Genomic DNA, 16,738 nt, shown 5'->3' on the forward strand with positions numbered 1-16,738 from the left:
TAGTTCCTACTAAAATACTGGTCAGTTTGTTGATTTAAATTTACTTGTTCTTTATTTTAAATATTGTATTTGTTCCTGTTTTATATTTTTACTTTAAAATAAGATATGTGCAGTGTGCATAGGAATTTGATCATAGTTTTTTTATAGTCTGGCCCTCCAATGGTCTGAGGGACAGTGAACTGGCCCCCTGTGTAATAAGTTTGGGAACCCCTACTATAGCCTAATACTTTACCACTTAGAGAAAGAATTAGTTCCTCTTCCTGGGGTTTAAGATCAGTGCCTAATGCTACCATAAATATACATTTTCTTTGAGAATTCTGTTTTACCTATAAAGTCATAATTGGATATTCTATTTGAAAATACAGCCACATTTGATTTCATATGAAAATATTTTAAAATATGATGCCACTGCCAACAAAATGGAGATGTGTTTTGCTCTATTTTACCTGCTAAGTGAAACTAAAAGTCTTGGACATAATACATAAAACAAACTTAAGAAGAAGGCAAATAGGCTAAGTACTTTGGAATGGGAGGAATGACATGGTAGTGAGATCCCTGGGTTTTCTTTTTACCTCATATATCCCAGATTTTGGGTCTAAAGAAACCAGGAAACTAGTAGGCATAAACAAAAAGGACATAGACAAAAGCCCTAACAAAAATCTACTCTCATTAGCTAAAAAACCAGTAAAGGTGAAGTCTAGCAAGACAAAAAACATTTAGACAAAAACTGATCATCTCTCAGTCAAACACTACAGAAAAGAAATGTGACCTTGGGAGAGACCAAGATAGCAGCGGAGGAGGCAGATGCACAGACTCCCAGCTCACACCACCAAACTAGATTACAAATTAATTTAGGAACAATCAGTGTGAAAAACCAACTTTGGACAAGAACAGGTCTCAAAAACCAAGGAGCAAATAAGAAGACACACGGAGCCTTGTAGGAGTCAGAGCACAGTAGGAGCTCCCCTGCTTCCAGGAGGGGGGGGGTTTGAGGCTGAAACCCAGAAGAGCTCTCATTCCAAGGAGAAGAACAGAAAATATCGCTCACAGCCACCTGCCTGGGGACCTGGGAATGAGGAGTGCTGAGAGGGCTGGCTTGTCTTCCAAAAGGAAAGTGGGGAGAGAGAAACAGACAGCCAGGGGCAGAGGAATGCATGGGATGACCTGAGAAGCTGACTCATCCAGTGCGGAGGCGGCCATAGCTGGGGGTGAGGTTGATCCCTCCACACAGCACAAGCCTAAAGTGGTTCCGGGTGACCAACCTCCGAAAGCTCTCCTAGCTCTCCAATCAGCAAAACAAGACACAGCTGAAAACAGGAAGTGGGGAAGAAGGGCAGTAACTCAGGTCTCCATGGAGATCTGAGATATACCTCCCCCTACTGAAGCAGAGAAAGCACCCCACCCCCTGGAGAGTAGCTGGCAGATCAAGCCTTCAGAGTCTCTGGTTACACCTACCGCATTCCTGGATACAGTTTCAAATAAGCCCCCTGCTGAAATCAGTAAACAAGATTACCATCAAGTTAAGAAAACTGAGAAGAAAACAAACAAATCAAGACTTCAAAGCAGCTCTACTAGGTAAGGAGATCACAACTGGAAGAAGCCTGTAAGTCATACAGAGAATAATGGGTAGGCAGAGAAATGTAAGTCATATGCTTCAACAAGATAAGTCCTCAGAAAAAGTCCTGGATGAATCGGAAGTAATCAAATTACCAGATGCAGAGTATAAAATAATGATTGTTAGGATGCTTAAGGATCTCAAAGCTACAATAGATGGACTTAATGAACACCTCAATAAAGAAATTGTAAGCATCAAAAATGACATGGAAATAATAAAGAAGAACCAGACAGAAATGACAAACACAATATCAGAAATGAGGACTACATAGAAGGAATTAAAAGCAGGCTGGATGAAGCAGAGCATCAAATCAGTGACTTAGAGGACAAGATAAGTGAAAATATGGAAGCAGGAAAGCAAAAAGAAAAGAGGATCAAAAAGTCCGAGGAAACCCTAAGAGAGCTCTGTGACAACATGAAGAGAAACAATATCTGCATAATAGGGGTTCTGAAGGAGAAGAGAAAGAACAAGGACTAGAGAAGCTCTTTGAAGAAACTACAGGTGAAAATTTCCCTAAATTGAGGCAGAAAAGAGTCGTACAAGTTCAAGAAGCAGAGAGAACCCCATTAAAAAAGAACCCAAAGAGACCCATACCAAGACATCATAACCAAACTACCAAAGCTAAGAGATAAAGAAAGAATATTAAAAGCCTTAAGAGAAAAACAGTCAATCACCTACAAAGGAGCCCCCATAGGATGACATCTGACTTCTCAACAGAAACAGTTGAGGCCAGAAGGGATTGGCAAGAAATATTCAAAATAATGCAGAACAAGAGCCTACAACCAAGACTTCTTTACCCAGCAAGACTATCGTTTAAAATTGAAGGAGAAATAAAAGGCTTCCCAGACAAAAAAAACCTCAAGGAATTCATCACAACCAAACCAATGCTGCAAGAAATGTTAACGGGCCTGCTGTAGACAGAACAAGCGGGGGGGGGGGGGGGGGGGGGGGTGTAAATAAATATATATATAATATATATATTAAAAGAGAAATATAGATTTAAAGAAACAAATGGCAATAAACAACTACATATCAATAATAACCTTAAATGTAAATGGATTAAATACTCCAATCAAAAGACGTAAGGTAGCTGAACGGATAAGAAAACAGGACCCGTACATATGCTGTATACACGTAAATCTGCTGTCTATAGGAGACCCACCTCAAAAGAAAAGTGGCCCCACTCACACCCATACCAGTAAAGTCTAAGTGAGGAGCACAGACTTCTTTCTACCCTTGCAAAACTATAGTGAAGCACCACCAGGCCAAGATGGTATTAGAGGATAGCCAAGCAGAAAGTCCAGGACTTATTTTCACCACAGCTGGCTGGAAATGATGTCAGTGGAGACCACACAGAAAGACTGGACTTTCATTCTCACTCAGCAGTAATGAGGTATCTCTTTCTCTCCCAGCTACCAAATGGAAGAAAATATTTGCAGATCTCACAGCCAATAAAAGACTTGCATGTAACATATACAAAGAACATATCTCAAATTCAACAGTTAAAAAAAAACAACAACAATTAAACCAGAAAAATAGGCAAAAAATCCCATAGAGGATAGAGATGGGAAATAACAGCATAAGCCTGACCAGGTGGCAGCGCAGTGGACAGAGTGTTGGACTAGGACACGTGGGACCCAAGTTCAAAACCCCAAGGTCGCCAGCTTGAGTGCAGGCTCATCCGGTCTAAGCATGGGCTCACCAGCTTGAGCACAGGATCACAGATGCAACCCCATGGTCACTAGCTTGAGCCCAAAGGTCACTGACTTGAAGACCAAGGTCACGGGCTTAAGCCCAAGGTCACTGGCTTGAGCAAGGGATCAACTGCTCTGCTGGAGCCCTGGTCAAGGCACATATGAGAAAGCAATCAGTGAACAACTAAGGTGCCACAATGAAGAACTGATGCTTCTCATCTCTCTTCCTGTCTGTCCGTCCCTATCTGTCCCTCTCTCTAATTCTGTCAAAAAATTATAAAATAACAGCATAAAAAGATGCTCAACATAATAATTCATTATGAAAATGCAAATTAGGCCCTGTCTGGGCATAGAGCAGCATCCCAGCACCCTAGGTCATGAGTTTGAACTCCATTCAGGGCATATACAAGAAGCAACCAATAAGTGCACAATTAAATGGAACTAAGTGGAACAACGAGTTGATATTTCTCTCTCTCCCTCTACCACCCCTCTCTCTCATTTCTCCTCCCCCTTTCTCTCAAATCAATGGAAAAAATACTTTAATGCAAATTATAACCACAATGAGATATCACTGCAAATCTATCAGAATGGCTAAAATAAAAAATGACAATACAAAATGCAGGTGAGGCTGTAGAGTAATGAAATTACTCACACATTACTGGTGGGGATGTAAAAAGGTACAACTATCCTAGAAAATGGTGTGGCAGTTTCTCAAAAAACTAAACATACGTGTACTGTATGACCCAGCAATAGCACTCCTGGGCATTTATCCCACAGAAACAAAGATTTATGTTCTGCAAAAACCTGGACATGTTTATAGCAGCTTTATTTGTAATAGCCAAAAATGAGGAGACAATCAAGATGTCATTCAAGAGGTGAATATTTAAATAAACTGGCACAACCATAACATGGAACACTACACAGCAATAAAAAGAAACAGACTAGCCTGACCAGGCAGTGGCACAGTGGACAGAGCATCGGACTGGGATGTAGAGGACCCAGGTTCGAGACCCCAAGGTTGCCAACTTGAGCGCGGGCTCATCTGGTTTTAGCAAGGCTCACCAGCTTGAGCCCAAGGTCGCCAGCTCGAGCAAAGAGTCACTCAATCTGCTGTAGCCCCCAGTCAAGGCACATATGAGAAATCAGTCAATGAACAACTAAGGAACCAAATGAAGGAAGCTTGACTATCTTCTAATACCATCTCTCCCTTCCTGTCTGTCTGTCCCTATCTCTGACTCTCTCTGTCTCTGCCACACACACACATACACACACACACACACACACACACACACACACACACACACACACACACAAAACAGACTACTGATATACCCAGCAACCTAAATATTGTCCAGAGATTTATACTCATTGAAAAATGTCAATACCAGCCTGGTCAGAGTGTCAGCCTGGGATGCTTAGGACCCAGGTTCAACATCCAGAGGTCACTGGCTTGAGCACAGGCTCATCTGGCTTGAATGTGGGCTCACCAGCTTGAGTGTGGGATCATAGACATGATCCCATGGTCACTGGCCTGCAGCTTAAGATTGTTGACTTGAGCTCAAGGTCGCTGGCTTGAGCAAGGAGTCACTGGCTCAGGTGGAGGCTCCAGGTAAAGGCACATATGAGAAAGCAATCAATGAACAACTAAGGTGCCCCAAAGACAAACTGATACTTCTCATCAATCTCTCTCCCTTCCTGTCTATCTGTCCTTCTATCACAAACAAAAAAAGCCAATACAAATATCAATCGACTTACGACCTATGCAACTTATGACCATATGACTTTACGACCACAATTGCTAGCCACGACTGCTCCGCGTCTGGCAGCCCAAGCGTGATTTCACTTACATGACATTCCTGAAATGACAAAAATTTTAAAATAGAGATGAGATTAATGATCATCAGGGGTTAATAAAAGGGCAGGAGCAAGAGAGAAGTGGATGTAGTTATTAGAGAGCAACATAAAGGACACCTGTGCTGATGTAAATGTTAAGTATTCTGATATATCAGTTCCAATATTCTGGTTGTAATATGCTCTTACAGATTTACAAGACATTACCATTGGTAAAAACTGGGTAAAGAGTGTCTGATTAGGTGGTGGCACAGTGGATAGAGCGTTGACCCCAAGGTTGCTGGATTGAGCCCAAAGGTCGCTGGCTTGAATCCAAGGTTGCTGGTTTGAGCAAGGGGTCACTGGCTTGGCTGGAGCCCCCCCCTGTCAAGGCACATATAAGAAACAAGCAATGAACACCTAAAGTGCTTGTCATTTCTCTCCATTCCTGTCTCTCACTAAAAAAAAACAAAAACTGGGTAAAGAGTAAAACTGATCTTTCCATATTATTTCTTACTACCGCATGTGAATCTACAGTTATTCCGAAATAGAATGCTGAATTTTTTAAAAAGCCTATCAATTAATTAAACATCACTGGACAAAATTAATACTTTAGAGAAGATGTAAGATGGCAGTAGAGTAGGTAGAAGTTACAATCACCTCCTTCCAGGATCAACCAGAATTACAACTTAATTATAGAACAACCTGAATAACCAATTGAAGGCTAGATAAACTTAAGTCTTATATTATAACCAAGGATTTTCAGAAGCTACATCGAGACTAGCAGGAAGGGCAAAGACACAAAAAGGGCTGGACCTGCACCCATATGTGGCAGTTGAGAATCCAGAAAGATATTTATCTCACTGTAAAGGCCCTCCCATAAGGAGCAAGGGGTATCAACAGCACACCAGGTTCCCTAACCCAGAGGACCAGAGCCTGAAAAAGGAGTCCACATAACATCTGGCTGAAAAAATCAGAGGGGATTATGTCTGCCAGGGAGAGACAGGAGTATGCTACAAACTCAGGTGCCCTCTTAAAGGGCCAACACACAAATTTTGTTAACAGCCACTAACCCTGGGCTCCAGTGGAGAGAAGGTGACAGAGCAGACTCAAGTCATACTAGAGAGATTGGGTTGTATGGCTTTAGGGAGAGGGCTGAAGGAACAGTCACCAACGTCCCAGTGCTAAATCCGTCTTCCATACCTCCCATACATGCCACCTTTCCTGGGTTGAGGATTAGACCTACAATCCCAACTCTCTGTGGCCCTGCCCTGTCCTGCTCATGCCCTACAGAAGAGTAAGCTGGCTGCAACCAGTGTGAGCCTGTAGTGCAGATTTTCTTGAAGACTCTTGAGGAGATGCTGACAGATTCAGGGGGTGGCAGAGACACACAGGGGGAGACTTATGTGGCTGTAAGGCAAAGGCCCTTTTTCCCTCAACACCCAACCAGCACCACCACTGTGCAGAGCCCTCCTTCATCATGGCAAACCTTGGCCAGTTTTACCAGGATGATTCCAGTAGGCCTCAGACTCAGCACTGGTACTGACTTTGAATCTGTATCAACCTGGTGAACACCACTTGCTCCTACCGCATGACTCACTGAAAACCTACTTCATAGAACTTGCAAACTGCCAGAGTCTCTTTCAGTGGCTGAGCCTAACAGGCAGCCAGCAGGTGAAGGTAGAGCTCAGGGTGCCTTAGGCCTTTTGCTGACCTGCCCCAGGACTCAGTGCTGGGGGAACTGGCCTTGGTATGCAGCTTGGCACCTCCCACGCACACCCAGGCCCAGCAGAGACAGCTACAAACTATGAATCACTTTATAGCTCCAAACAGGTAGCCCAGGACTGGTAACAGTCAACCTCTGACATTGACCTCACTGGAATCCCTTCCATAAGGCCTGAAAACAAATACCCTGATGGAGGCTACAGGCCACAGCACTGCACAACCAGATTAGCTTTATAAGCAGCACACCTAGAAAGATATCTCAGCAGGCACCAGACCCTGCAGAGGTAAATTTCACATTGTGGAGTCAACCCTGCATAGTAACTCATACACTGTGGTTGAGTTCAAAACTTACAGACAGACAGCTAGAGAATCAACCCCACCCATGGACAGGCCAACAGCAATTGAGACTCAACTATAACAGAGGGCTCACATAATTGACACAAGAAAGATTCCTGAAGCATCTAAATTAGGTAATGGGGGAGACTGCACCACTAAGCCTCACAGGATACCTACTATATAAGGCCACCATAAGAGGAGGAGACATTTTGGATCTACCTAATACACACACACACACACACACACACACACACACACACACACACACAGCCAAAATAAAGAGATAAAGAAACATACCCCAAATGAACGAACAGGAGAAATATGCAGAAAAAGAACTGAATGAAATGAAAGCAGGCAATCTACCAGATACCAAGTTCAAAACAATAGTTATAAGGATGCTCAAGGAACTTAGGGGAAGAATGAATAAGCTAAATGAGGACTTCAACAAAAAGACAATAAGCATTAAAAAGAACATAAACCATAAAAAGTAACAAGTCAGAAATGAAGGGCACAATATCTGAAATGAACAATTCACTAGAAAGATAGCAGATTAGATGAAGCAGAAGATAAAATGAGTGATTTGAAAGACCAGGTGCCAAAAAACACTGAATCAAAACAGAGAAAGAAAAGGAATTAAAAGAATGAAGAAGGTTTAAGCAAGCACTGGGACTTCATCAAGTATAACAACATCTGCATCAGAGGGGTAAGAGAAAAAGTGAAAGAGACAAGAAATTAAGAACCTATTCTAGTGCTGGCCGGTTGGCTCAGTGGTAGAGTGTCAGCCCAGTGTGTGAAAGTCCCAGCTATGATTCTCAGTCAGGGCACACAGGAAAAGCAACCATCAGCTTCTCCACTCCTCCCCCTTCTCTCTTTCTTCTCCTCCCACAGCCATGGCTAGAATGGCTCAAGAAAGTTGGCCCCAGGTGCTAAGGATGGTTCCATGGCCTCACCTTAGGTGCTAGAATAGCTTGGTTTCTGAGAAATGGAGCAAGACCCCAGATGAACAGAGCATCGCTCCATAGAGGGCTGGCCAAGTGGATTCCTGTCCAGGCGCATGTGGGAGTCTGTCTCTCTGCCTCTCTGCCTCGCACTTAAGTAAAAAAAGAAAAAGAACATATTCCAAGAAATAATAATGGAACACTTACCTAACTTGATGAAGCAAAAAAGACACACTAGTTCAGGAAGCACAGGAAGTCCCAAACAAGATGAACCCAAAAAAGCCCACACCAAGACACATCATTAATTACAAATGGAAAGATTAAAGACAAAAAGAGAATCTTAAAAGCAGCAAGAGAAAGACAGCTACCTATAGGGAGCTTTCATAAGACTGTCAGCTAGCTGATTTCCCAAAAGAAACATTTTAGTCCTGAAGGGATTAGCATAGTATTTTCAAATTCATGAAAAGCAAGAAACTGCAACCAGGACTACTTTGCCTAGTGAGGCTATCATTTAAAATTAAAGAAGAAATAAAGAGCTTCCCAAATTAAAAAAAAAGCTAAAGAAGTTCATTACTACCAAACCACTATTACAAGAAATATTGATAATACAGGGTCTTCTTTAACAACAATAAAAAACAACAACATATTATAAAGAATAAAATGGCAATATATACATACCTATCAGTAATCAATTTAAATGTAAATGGCTTAAATGCTCCAATCAAAAGACATAAAGTTGCACCCTGGCCAGCTGACTCAGTGGTAGAGCATCAGCCCAGCTTGTGGATGTCCCAGGTTCAATTCCCGGTCAAGAAACACAGGAGAAGCAACCATCTGCTTCACCACTCTTCCCCCACTCCCTTGTCTCTCTCTCTCTCTCTCTCTCTCTCTCTCTCTTCTCTTCCCACAGCCTTGGCTCCATTGCCACAAGTTAGCCCAGACAATGAGAATGGCACCATGCCTCACCTCAGGCACTAAAATGGCCCCGGTTGCAACAGAGCAATAGCCCCAGATGGGCAGAGTATCGCCCCCTTGTGGGCTTGCCAGGTAGATCCTGATTGGGCACATGTGGGAGTCTGTCTCTCTGCCTCCCCACTTTTCACTTAAGAAAAATACAAAAGGCACAGTGGATAGAACGTCGGACTGGGACACAAAGGACCCAGGTTCAAAACCTGAGGTCGCCGGATCGAGAGCAGGCTCACCAGCTTGAGTGCAGGGTTGCTGGCTTGAGCATGAGATCACAGACATGACCCCATGGTCACTGGCTTGAGCAAGGGGTCACTCTGCTCTGCTGTAGCCCCCGGTCAAGGCACATATGAGAAACCAATCAATGAACAACTAAAGAACCGCAATGAAGAATTGATGCTTCTCATCTCTCTCCCTTCTTTCCTGTCTGTTCTTATCTGTCCCTCTCTGTCACTAAAAATAAAAAGACAGACAGACATAGGGTCGCTAATAAATAAGAAAACAAAACCAATATATATTCTGTCTACAAGAGTCACCTCAGAATAAAAGACACAGGCTAAAAGTTAAGGGATGGAAAAAGATATTTCATGCAAATAAAAAGAAACAGCTGGGAATAGTAATATTTATGACAAAATAGACTTTAAAACAAAGTCTATAGTAGGATGCAAAAAGGATAATATATGATGATTAAAAAAATCAATTCAATAAGAAGATATAATCCTTGTAAACATTTATGTACCCAACATAGGAGCACCTAAATATGTAAAACAAATCTTGATGGACATAAAGAGAATGACTGACAGTAACACAGTCATTGCAGGGGATTTAAACACAAACACCCCATTGACATCAATGGATAGACCTTTCATACAGAAAATCAACAAGGAAACACTGGCCTTAAATGACATATTATATTAGAAAGATTTAATTGATATCTTCAAAGCACTTCACCCCAAGCAGCAAAATATACATTATTTTTAAGTGCAGATTTTCTAGAATAGACCACAGGTTAGGACACAAAACAAGTTCCAATAAATTTAAGAAGCCTGAAATCATATCAAGCATCTTCTCTGACCTTAATCGTAGAAGCTAGAAATCAATCACAGAAAACAAACAAACTGAAAAATACACAAAAAATAGATGCCACATAACATGTTATAAAACAATGAATGGGTTAACAATGAGATAAGGAAAAAATAAAAAGATACCTTGAAACAAATAAAAATGAAAATAACACAACCCAAATCTATGAGACACAACAAAAGCAGCCCTATGACAGTAATTCATAACATTACAGGCCTAACTCAAGAAATAAGCAGCCTGACTTGTGGTGGCACAGTGGATAAAGCGTCAACCTGGAAATGCTGAGGTCGCCAGTTCGAAACCCTGGGCTAGCCTGGTCAAGGCACATATGGGAGTTGATGGTTCCAGCTCCTCCCCCCTTCTCTCTCTCTGTCTCTCCTCTTTCTCTCTCTCTGTCTCTCCCTCTCCTCACTAAAATGAATATATATATATAAAGAGACAAGAAATAAGCAAATAAACAATCTAACTTCATACTTAAAGAAACTTGAAAAAGAATAACAAACAAAACCCAAAGTGAGTAGAGAAAAAATATAATAAAGATCACAGCAAAAAGAAACAAAAATCTTTTAAAAACCCCAAAAGATCAATGAAACCAAGAGCTCGTTCTTTTTTTTTTTTTTTTTTTTGTTGTTGTTGTTGTTGTTGTTATATTAAACTTGTATCCTATAACCTTGTTCATTCAACTTATTAGTTCATAGTTTGGGAGTAAATTCCTTCAGATTTTCTTTTCTTTTTATTGTATTTTTTTTACAGAGACAGAGAGAGAGTCAGAGTGAGGGATAGACAGGGACAGACAGATAGGAACGGAGAGATGAGAAGCATCAATCATTAGTTTTTTGTTGCGCATTGCGACACCTTAGTTGTTCATTGATTGCTTTCTCATATGTGCCTTGACCGTGGGCCTTCAGCAGATCGAATAACCCCTTGCTCGAGCCAGCGACCTTGGATCCAAGCTGGCGAGCTTTTTGCTCAAGCCAGATGAGCCTGCGCTCAAACTGGCAACCTCGGGGTCTCGAACCTGGGTCTTCCGCATCCCAGTCTGACGCTCTATCCACTGCGCCACTGCCTGGTCAGGCCAAGAGCTCATTCTTTGAAAAGATAAGCAACTTTGATAAACCTTTAACCAGACTTATCAAGAAAAAAAGAGGACTGAAATAAATATTTAAAATCAGAAATGAAAGAGAAATAACAACTGACAGAACAGAAATACAAAGGAAATATTATAAACAACTATATGTCAAAAACTGGGCAATTTGGAAGAAATAGATAAATTCCTAGAAACATAAAATCTTCCAAACTGAATCAATAAAAAACAGAAAATCCAATGATATCAAAGCACTAATGAAAAAATTCCCAACAAACAAAAGTGTTAGACTAGATGGCTTCACAGAAGAATTTTATAGAACATTCACGGAAGAACTAAGTCCTATTCTTCTCAAAGTATTCCAAAAAATTCAAGAGATGACTGCAAGCTCATTTATCAGGCCAGAATTATTGTAATTCAAAATCCAGATAAAGATACTATAAAGAAAAAAAAAACCTATAGGCCAATATCCCTAATGAACATAGATGCAAAAATCCTCAAGAAAATATTACCAAGTTGAAATCAACAATACATTAATGAATAGTGAGGTTTTTTCATGCTCACTGACCCCTGGGAGTGAGTTGGGGTTTTTTTCAAAAAATTAAATTAGTTCCAATTACAATGTTAGTAATTTAAAATCATGTTTGTTTGATAACCAATTTACAGAAACAAGAACACACATTTGCCTTTTTTAAATGTTGCCTTACACATTTTTAAAATAAATCGATTGCTTGACCAGGCGGTGGCACAGTGAATAGAGCGTCAGACTGGGATGCAGAGGACTCAGGTTCGAGACCCCCGAGGTCGCCAGCTTGAGCGCAGGCTCATCTGGTTTGAGCAAAAAAAAAAAAGCCAACCAGCTTGAACCCAAGGTCCCTGGCTCCAGCAAGGGGTTACTCAGTCTGCTGAAGGCCCGCGGTCAAGGCACACATGAAAAAGCCATCAATGAACAACTAAGGTGTTGCAATGCGCAATGAAAAAAACAAACAAACTAATGATTAATGCTTCTCATCTCTCTCCGTTCCTGTCTGTCTGTCCCTGTCTATCCCTATATCTGACTCACTCTGTCTCTGTAAATAATAAATAAATAAATTAATTAATTAAAAAAAATAAAATAAAATAAATCGATCATACTCTGGATGGTCAGGAGGCACGAGGACGTACACGAACTTTTGTACTACTCAAAGGGTTAAAAAGATCATACATCATAATCAAGTGGGGTTTATCTGGGATGCAAAGTTAATACAATATAGAATAATATGATACACCACATAAATCAGTTGCATTTTTTATACACTAATAACAAACTATTAGAGGAAATTTTTTTTAAATCCCATTTACAATTGCACTGAAAGGAAATAAAATAACTAGGAATAAATTTTTTTTTTTTTTTTTTTTTTTTCCATTTTTCTGAAGCTGGAAACAGGGAGAGACAGTCAGACAGACTCCCGCATGCGCCCGACCGGGATCCACCCGGCACGCCCACCATGGGGCGGCGCTCTGCCCACCAGGGGGCGATGCTCTGCCCATCCTGGGCGTCGCCATATTGCGACCAGAGCCACTCTAGCGCCTGGGGCAGAGGCCGAGGAGCCATCCCCAGCGCCCGGGCCATCTTTGCTCCAATGGAGCCTTGGCTGCGGGAGGGGAAGAGAGAGACAGAGAGGAAAGCGCGGCGGAGGGGTGGAGAAGCAAATGGGCGCTTCTCCTGTGTGCCCTGGCCGGGAATCGAACCCGGGTCCTCCGCACGCTAGGCCGACGCTCTACCGCTGAGCCAACCGGCCAGGGCCACTAGGAATAAATTTAACTAAGGATATATAAAACCTGTACTCAAGGCCTGACCTGTGGTGGCGCAGTAGATAAAGCGTCGACCTGGAAATGCTGAGGTCGCCAGTTCAAAACCCTAGGGGCTTGCCTGGTCAAGGCACATATGGGAGTTGATGCTTCCAGCTCCTCCCCCCCTTCTCTCTCTCTGTCTCTCCTCTCTCTCTCTCTCTGTCTCTCCCTTTCCTCTCTAAAATGAATTTAAAAAAAACACCTGTACTCAAAAAATTATAAGATACTAAAGAAAGAAACTGAAGAAGATACACATAAATGTAAGTATATGTACCATGCTAATGTACAGGAAAATTTAACATCATTAAAATGTGTATACCACCCAAAGCAATTTATAGATTCAACACAATTCCTATCAAAATACCAATGGCATTTTTCACAGAACAAGAAGAAAGAATCCAAGATTTTATATGGAACCACAAAGGAGGCAAGAAAATACAATGGAGTAAAGACGGTCTACTCAATAAATGTATTGGGAAAACTGAAGAGATACATGCAAAAAAATGAGGCTAGACCACCTTCTTATACCATATACAATAAACTCAGCATGAATTTAAAAACTTAAATGTATGACACAAAACCATAAAACTCCTAGAAGAAAACAGAGGCAGTAAAATCTCTGACATTAATCTTAGTAACATTTTTTTCTGATATACTTTCTAAGGCAAGAGAAACAAAAAATAAACAAATGGCACTACATCAATCTAAAAAGTTTATTATACACAGCAAAGGAAATCATCAACAAAGTAAAAAGATAACCTACTGAATGGAAGAAGCTATCCACCAATTTACACATTCTGTAAGGAGTTTATAACCAAAATTCATAAAGAACTCATACAACTGAGCACTGAAAATAACTCTCCAATTAAAACATGGGCAAAGGACCTGAATAGACAATTCTCCAAAGATGACATAAAGATGGCCAATGGACATATGAAAAGACGTTCAAAGTAATTGTCAGAGAAATGCAAATAAAATGACATTCTGATACCTGTCAGAATGGCTACCATCAATAAATCAACTAAAAAGTGTTGGAGAGGATGTAGAGAAAAGGGAACTCTTGTGCGCTGTTGGTGGAACTGCAGATCGGTGCAGCCACTGTAGAAAACAGTAGGAGTAACTAAAAAATTTTAAAAAGGAACTGCCTTCTGACCCAGCAATTCCACTTCTGAATATATATCCCTAGAAACCCAAGACACCACGACATAAATTTGAAAGAATACCTGCACCCTTATATTTATTGCAACACTAATACAATAACCAAGGTTTGGAAGCAACCCAAGTGCCCATCAATAGATGAGTGGATAAAAAAGTGACAGTACATATGTACAATGACATATCACTTGGTCATAAAAAAGGATGAAATCTTACTTTGCAACAATACGGATGAACAAAGAGGACATTCAAAAGGCTCCCGGGGACTACTTTGCTGTGACTGATCTAGCCGTTATGTCCTATTCAGTATCAATCACCAAAGAGTCCCAGCTCCAGTTTGCTTTCACATTCAAAGGCACCCAATATACTTTTACCCAACTGCCTATGAATTATCATAAGCCCTGCATTACCCACAATCTGTCAGCAAAACCTGGATACCCTTACAGTGTCCTCTTAAACCATATAATGATGATATTCTAATCTGGGGCACCTCAAAGGATGTAGTACGTGAGGCCCTAACACTGCTGGTAACCCACCTACAGCCTCGAAGTTGGGCTTTTCTCTCATATAAAATTCAAGGGCCAGACATAACTGTTAAATGTCTGGGCATTAATTGGTCCTCTAAAGGCCAGGAAATTCTGCTTAACATTGTTTGCTATTCATCCTCCTACCAGCTACAACAAACCCAACATATCTTGGACCTTCATTTTGGAGGCAATACATAACAAAATGTATCCGTCATTCTTAGACCCATTTACGTAGTCACATGCAAATCCTCCACATATTATTGGGGAGAAGTTCAAGAACAAGCCTTCCAGCTGGCACAAAGGTCAACTCATCAAGCTATCCTCCTGGTTTCCCATTCCAGGATGAGACACTGGCCACCATGGACTATGTTTCCTGGGCCCTATAAACTAACCATAGCTCCTCTTAGTTGCCTATGACCTTCTGGACCCGCCACACCCACTTAGAATCTCAATTTCTGAGTGCTTATTGAACTTTGTTAGAAACAGAGATACTCACAGGACAAAGCCTATTCTCCTGCTTATCCACATTTCTATTATATCACATCTCCCAACAGTGGCTTGGCATGGCCACAAATACTTCTTTGCTAAACTGAAAATGGTACCTTCAGCAATGGGCTAAACTTGACATAGCAGATCTTTTCACATTGTACGAGGATGAGGATTCCCTGATCCTCAGCCTCCTGTGCATGGACCTTGAGGAAATATTGACAATAAGCCTATTGCATAAGCTTCTGGACACGCAGGGTAGCCCCTGGGAAGAGCTGATGGAATGAGAAAGGGTGTCTGTGAACTTCACAGATGGCAGTGCTACTGCCACCATACACAGTAGAGCCTGTTAGCAGCAATGCACCATCCTGCCAGCAGCACACTTCTCAAAGACAGCAAGCTGGGGTAGGCACAGCTTGCTGAACTTGTGATAGTAAAGGGTGTGCAGACAAGCCTCTTGTCAATATTTTTACTATCTCATGGGCAGTTGCTAACTGGCTAGCAGTTTGGCCAGGACAATGGGAACAGGACAATTTTCATATTCAAGGCCGTTCGTCTGAAGTGCCCAAGTTTAGAAGGACATTGCCTACGCACCAACCACAATTAAAGTTATCCATGTTTCAGCTACATACAAAAGCTAGCATACCAAAGTCTTACCCAAATCGATGTCACCACCATTCAGAGGTCTCAACCAATTACTTCACCAACAACTCCCACAAAACCATAGATACCCTCCAAACCCCCATCAATTAATCCTTGACTCTACCATTCTGGCCTTTCTTAGTCACCACTTCCATACCCCTTATTCCCTGGCCAAATGATCCCATATCTCTTTGGGTCATGAGGAAATTGCTGCTACACTGGCCTGGACCCATGGAAGGGTGTTCCACTTAAGATAGTCCTTGCAAAACACACTTTTTGAATTGTAATTATGTTCCCGAACCAAACACTGAAAACTGTCCTACCATATTCAGTTTCAAAGACCTCTTTTTTAGCTGCTGGCAGGTTAATTTAATAGGGCCACTCTCTCTACCTATAGATACTACCTGCTTCACTAGTACCCATATAGATACTTCTACCTGCCTGCTGCTTCCTCATCCACCAGTAAATCTCTTTCTTTTGTAAGTATATCCTGCCCCCATTCAGCCCTCCTGATATCAGTGACCTAGATAAAGGGTTTCATTTTACTGCCCATATAACACAGCACTGGATTCTCCAACACAGCACCCAATTGAATTTTCACCTCTTATACAGGCTATACTCCTCGGGCATTACTGAACACTATCACTGGTCTTTTAACATCCTTGCTCCTTAATTTACAGTGCAATGAGTGGACTTCAGTGTTGATAGGGGTACTAACCACTTTAAACTCTAAACCAGGGGTCCCCAAACTATGGCCCGCGGGCCACATGCGGCCCCCTGAGGCCATTTATCCGGCCCCTGCCGCACTTCCAGAAGGGGCACCT

The 16,738-nt window shown here is 41.6% G+C and overlaps 1 protein-coding gene across 3 annotated transcripts in view; it reads right to left on the reverse strand.

Annotated features, from left to right (window-relative positions):
* Positions 1-16,738, reverse strand: part of ALMS1 (ALMS1 centrosome and basal body associated protein) — a 236,177-nt gene that overhangs the window by 116,718 nt on the left and 102,721 nt on the right. The window lies entirely within an intron of this gene.

The sequence above is a fragment of the Saccopteryx leptura genome, chromosome 3, assembly GCF_036850995.1.
Source record: "Saccopteryx leptura isolate mSacLep1 chromosome 3, mSacLep1_pri_phased_curated, whole genome shotgun sequence".
In the NCBI taxonomy this organism is placed as follows: Eukaryota; Metazoa; Chordata; class Mammalia; order Chiroptera; family Emballonuridae; genus Saccopteryx; species Saccopteryx leptura.